This window comes from Pongo pygmaeus, chromosome 16 (genome assembly GCF_028885625.2).
Source record: "Pongo pygmaeus isolate AG05252 chromosome 16, NHGRI_mPonPyg2-v2.0_pri, whole genome shotgun sequence".
Taxonomy (NCBI): domain Eukaryota; kingdom Metazoa; phylum Chordata; class Mammalia; order Primates; family Hominidae; genus Pongo; species Pongo pygmaeus.
This window is the reverse complement of record NC_072389.2, coordinates 70,667,622-70,673,587: the sequence shown is the minus strand read 5'-3', so window position 1 is coordinate 70,673,587 and position 5,966 is coordinate 70,667,622. Positions and strand designations below refer to the sequence as shown.

Sequence of the window (5,966 nt, the reverse complement as noted above, 5' to 3'; positions counted from 1 at the left end):
AAAAGAATCTGTCAAATACTAACCAAAGAAGGGTGATATGTCTATATTAATTCTAGTCCACATAGACTTTAAGGTAAAAGCATTATGAGAGATAAAAGGGTCACTTCATAATGACAAAAGGTCCAAATCATCAGAAAGAACAATCCTACATTTATACCCACCTAATAACACAACTTAAATATATATAAAGCAGAAAAAAGTTAAGGAAAGTAAAATAAAAATAGGTAAATTCACAACACAGTGGAAGATGTTAGCACACTATTAAAGTAGTATAATTACTACTAATTTGTAGTAATTACTGATATATATATATTTTTAAATTGTTTTTTAAATTAGCTACTTGGGAGTCTAAGGTGGGAGGATCACTTGAGCCTGGAATTTTTGAGGCTGCAGTGAACTGGGTCATGCCACTGCACTCCAGCCTGGGCAACAGAGCAGGACTCCGTTCCAAAAAAAAATCTAGCTGCTTTGTACTGTTCTTCTTCCCTATCCTGCTTCCCCTATTTCCTACTGGTTTCTCCTGGGACCATTTCTTTTTTTTTTTTTTTTTTTGGATACAGAGTCTCACTCTGTCACCCAGACTGGAGTACAGTGGTTTGATCTCGGCTCACTGCAACTTCTGCCTCCTGAGTTCAAGTGATTCTCTTGCCTCAGCATCCCGAGTAGCTGGGATTATAGGCACATGCCACCATGCCCGGCTAATTTTGTGTATCTTTAGTAGAGATAGGCTTTTGCCATGTTGGCCAGGCTGGTATAGAACTCCCGACCTCAGGTGATCTGCCCGCCTCGGCCTCCCAAAGTGCTGAGATTACAGGCGTGAGCCACCATGCCTGGCCTGTTTTTCTTATTAAAATATGGAATGCTTCACAAATTTGTATGTCATCCTTGTGCAGAGGCCATGCTAATCTTCTCTGTATCATTCCAGTTTTAGTACATGTGCTGCCGAAGTGATCACTGCCATTCGTTTTTTTAAATTCAAATGATTATACCTCCTCCAGGAAGCCTTCCCTGAGAGCCACCCTCAGAATGATGCCCCAGAGGGGGCCCAAAACAGGTACTCCACACTAACCCATGCATGTTATTGTCCCTACATTTACCTTAGTGTTCTATAGTGACCATTCCATCTCCCCGACGATGGGGTAAGTCCCTCAAAGGTACTTTGTTCTTTTATTTTTTATTTTTTTTGAGACAGAGTTTTGCTCTTGTTGCCCAGGCTGGAATGCAATGGCAAGATCTCGACTCACCGCAACCTCTGCCTCCCGGGTTCAAGTGATTCTCCTGCCTCAGCCCCCCGAGTAGCTGGGATTACAGGCATGCACCACCACACCTGACTAATTTTCTATTTTTAGTAGAGACAGGATTTCTCCATGTTGGTCAGGATGGCCTTGAACTCCCAACCTCAGGTGATCCGCCTGCCTCGGCCTCCCAAAGTGCTGGTATTACAGGAATGAGCCACTGCGCCCGGCCTACTTTGTTGTTTTCTGTACCCCCAGCACCTAGCTCAGGGCCTGGCACATAGCAGAAGCTAAAAATATTTGTTTACTATCACAAAGAAGATGATGGAAAAAGAAAAACAAAACAAAACAAAACAAATTTGTAGGGGGCTGGGTGCAGTGGCTCATGCTTGTAATCCCAGCACTTTGAGAGGCTAAGACCAGGGATTGCTTGAGCCCAGGAGTTTGAGACCAGCTTAGGTGAAGTAGCAAGACCCTGTCTCTACAAAAAATAATAATAATAAAAAATTAGCCAGGCATGGTGGTGTGCTTGTGGTCCCAGCTACTCTGGAGGCTAAGTTGGGAGGACTGCTTGGGCCCAGGAGGTTGAGGCTGCAGTGAACCGTGATCACACCACTGCACTCCAGCCTGGATGACAGAGCCAGACCCTTTCTCAAAAACAAAAAATTTTTTTTAATTGTAGGATGAATCAGTGAATGCAGCTTACATGTGGTAGAGGCAGCTTTAATCTGCATTTGGCTGCAAAGCCTGAGCATTACCAGGGACTGGAGGCAGACTTGTTGAGACTGAAGTTTTTTTCAGGCTCAGTAGTTCCCTGTTCCCAGCCTTGCTGAGGCTGTAGGTGCTTCTAAAGAGGCCACAGCCCAGCCCAGGGGACTTGAGTTCCCCTGTGCCCATACTTTTCAATGTACCCTCCTTTCAATGTGCCCTCAGTTGGAAAAATGAGCCTGGGTGGCACTGTAACTAACCCAAGGTGGTGGGTTCTGCGAGCCTCCTCTCCTGGACTCCCCCTCATTTGGGGCTCAGTCTGGTGGCACTGCTGACCCTCCTCTCCTTCCTTCCTGCCTTCTGTGCGGTGCCCTGCACCATGCTCCCCATCATTCACTCCCTCTCCTTTCCACCTCTGGCCAGGAGCCTGGGACACAGGGCTGTGAGAAACCCTTTGAAGAATAATGTCTCCAGAAAGCTCCTGTTTCTCAACCATAGTTTGCCTGAGGAAAACAGCCGCTTCCTCCTGGGGCTGAAGTCTCCCACGGGAGTCTCTAGCTCCCAGGTCTGTTAAATAACCTTATTGAAGAACCTCGGGCCTGGGACACCAAGGGTTCTGGCCCTCTCCTGGGGGCCTGGCCTTTGGGTGAAGCTCCCCGAGACAGGGGCTATGCCTCCCCTGGACAAAGGCTGTTCTTTCCTGTGTAAGAACATGGTAACTCTGGGATATGGCACCGGGGCAGGTGGACACACTGGTCACGGCGAGAGACTGAGCATCTTCAGCCAGTGGGGCTCTCTGCTGCCTTTTCCCAAGGCGCCTGGCTCTCAGCTGTTTTCCTCCCTCTGGGCTGTGGAATTGTCTACAGATCCTCTCTTCTCAAGAGGAGGAAAGGAGATGTTGGCTCTCTCCATGAAGCACCCAAACACCCTCTCCTCCCCCAGCACAGACAACTCCTTTTTTTTTGTGAGACGGAGTCTTGCTCTGTAGTCCAGGCTGGAGTGCAGTGGTGCGATCTCGGCTCACTTCAACCTCCACCTCCCGGGTCCCGGTTCAAGCAATTCTCTTGCCTCAGCCTCCCAAGTAGCTGGGATTGCAGGCGCCCACCAACATGCCTGGCTAATTTTTTGTATTTTTAGTAGAGATGGGGTTTCACCATTTTGGCCAGGCTGATCTTGAACTCCTGATGTCAGGTGATCCACCCACCTCGGCCTCCCAAAGTGCTGGGATTACAGGCATAAGCCACCGCGCCCGGCCCATGTTAAATTCTTTAGCAACTGCTGCCCTTTAACCTCCAAGTGCAGTGAAGGAGATAAAAAGGGAACAAGGTGACCTTGACCCCACAATCCACTCTCCAGGATCTGGGGAGAGTGGTTGGGGAGAGCGGTTGGGGAGAGCAGGCTGTTGGTCAGCTACAAGCCCAGATGCTCTCTGGAGAGGACCTAGCCTGCCCAGCAGAAGGGGTCAGCAGGGTAGATGTGTTGGGTCCTGGCCTGGGACAGGGCTGGTGGCTGTAAGGCACCTGCTTGTGTGCAGGTGGGAATCCTGAAGTCACAGAACTCACCTGGAGGACCCCTCACTTCCCTTCAAAGTGCTTTCCCTCCACCACATTTCAGTGGGATTTCTGGCATCCCTGGGGTCATATTTTTGGGAAAATGAGTGGTGTGACGCCCTTGATCATCAAAGCAGCAGCTGGCACCTGTACAGGTCACCTTAGAAAGTGCTTTCCCAGGCCGGGCGCAGTGGCTCATGCCTGTAATCCCAGCTCTTTAGGAGGCCAAGGCGGGCACATCACCTGAGGTCAGGAGTTCGAGACCAGCCGGGCCAACATGGTGAAACCCCCGTCTCTACTAAAAATACAAAAATTAGCTGGGCGTGGTGGTGTATACCTGTAATCCCAGCTACTCGGGAGGCTGAGGCAGGAGAATCGCTTGAACCTGGGAGGTGGAAGTTGTAGGGAGCCAAGATTGTGCCACTGTACTCCAGCCTGGGCAACAGAGTGAGACTCCATCTCAAAAAAAAAAAAAAAAAAAAAAAAAAAAAAGAAAGTGCTTTCCCATCAAAGACTAGCTGTCAACTGTGGCTGTGAGTGAGAATCACCTGGAGGGTTTTTGAAATATACCAACATCCAAGCCCTATCCCAGAGCAATTAAATCAGAATCTCTGAGCGGGGCATGGGTGTTTTTTAATGCTCCTTAGATAGCCTGAATGTGCAGCATTAGAGCCCCACAAGGACCTTGAAAGCTAGATACTGTCATTATCCCCACTGTTCAGATGGGCCATGGGGGCTCAGAGAGGTGAAGCCACTTGGCCAAGGTCACAGGGCAAGTGGAGGGCAGGGGCTGAGTCTCAGATGGAAGCAAGCAGGTAGCCCCTTGCTTTGTCACTGAGGATCCAGGCTTCCTGTGGGTCCAGGAGTCCTCAGGCAGGCCTGGGAACTCACTTCCTTGGCTGGGAAGACATTTCTGCCACCTCTTTCTCCAGGGCTGGACTGTGGCTCCTCCAAGCCCCAGAATACGGGTGGGTCCAGAACCTCCACATCCAGCTTCCGGTTCCTCTCACTGGAAAGACACGCCCTTTGGTGAGGGGGAGGAAGCATTTTTGAGGTGAAATGTTGTATCCCAGCCAGGAATGGAAAATATTAAAAGCCCATTGGCGCCAACAAGGTTCCCGCCAGGGCCAGAAAGTACGGAAAAGAGGAGGCACGTCCCTGCGGTGGAGGGTACAGTGGGGGTCAGCCAGGGGGCTGCCCACGCCCTTTATCCCAGGCTGCCTCCATCTTCAGGTTTAGAGCAAGCTTCTCCTGGCCAGAGGAAGGTCCTTGGGTGATGACCCCAAGAGAAAAGCCCCTTGGTGTATAAGTTGGTTTACCCCACATTCTAGAGAGGGTGGCAGCCATAGGGGTGTGTAGCCATTGAGAATGAAATATCTTACTGGGAGAGTGTGAAGCCAGGCCAGCCCAGTCCATACACAGATTCTGAACATTCTGGGTGCTGGGATGCTGAGAGAAGGTGAGCCATGGTCCCTGTTTTCTAGGAGCTTCACCATAGAGATGGGGCAGGCAAAGAAACAATGTCAGTAAAGTGTGACAAACGCTTTGCTGGAGGGGTATACAGGGACTGTGCAAGACAGAAAAGGGACAATTAGTTCAGCCCAAGACTAGGAGGAAGGGTTCCCAGAGTGGGTGGTACCTGGGCTGAATCTTGCTACAAAAAGATATTTCTAGAATTTGCACAAAGCTGGTGTTTGGGCACATGCTCTTGGGAGTTAACTCTGTATTTGGAAAAAGAGACACAAAGACACAAACAAATGGACTAATTCCCCCCATGGGGGCTTCCTTTCTCACTACCCACATCACATATGCAGCAAGGTACAAACATAAGGTATTGGATAATGTCTCATAATTATTTTCCATCTACCCCTCTCCCACTGCCCATCACACACGCTAGGGTACAGGCACACCTGTAGTCATAAACAATTACACATATACATATATCACATATGTACAAAGTAGTGGAGAATGTACCAGAACTCTCAGTGAAAGAGCTGTTCTTGTGAGCAAAATGCTTTAATAAGAACTGGGGGTTGAAGATAAGGCCCCTGGTGGTTGGGGATCTGCAGAAACGGGGCTTTGGAGCCTGGCAAAGCTGCTCTGCTCAAAAGACGAAGAAGGGTCTGGAAAGAGGTGCGAGGAGCAGTGGTCGGAGAGGAAGAGGAGGGAGGAAGCCGGTGTCCCTCGGTCAAGTCTACCAACCGACAAAAGCTCACTGCGCATGACTGCTTGTTGTGGGAACTAGAGGGCGTGAGCTTCGTACTGAAGTTGTGGAATGGGATAGAAAACCTGAGCCTGGAGGCCGGGCGAGGTGGCTCACACCTGCAATCCCAGCACTTTGGGAGGCTGAGGCGGGTGAATCACTTGAGGTTGGGAGTTCGAGACCAGCCTGACCAATATGGTGAAACCCCACTTCTACTAAAATACAAAAAATAACCAGGCATGGTGGCACATGCCTGTGGTCCCAGCTACT

The 5,966-nt window shown here is 49.7% G+C and overlaps 1 non-coding gene across 1 annotated transcript; it reads right to left on the bottom strand.

The window, feature by feature from the left end:
• Window positions 1-848: 848 nt before the first annotated feature.
• On the bottom strand, window positions 849-955 carry LOC129014956 (U6 spliceosomal RNA). Its single transcript, XR_008494469.1, has one exon. It is a non-coding gene; the product is annotated as a U6 spliceosomal RNA (small nuclear RNA).
• Window positions 956-5,966: the final 5,011 nt, after the last annotated feature.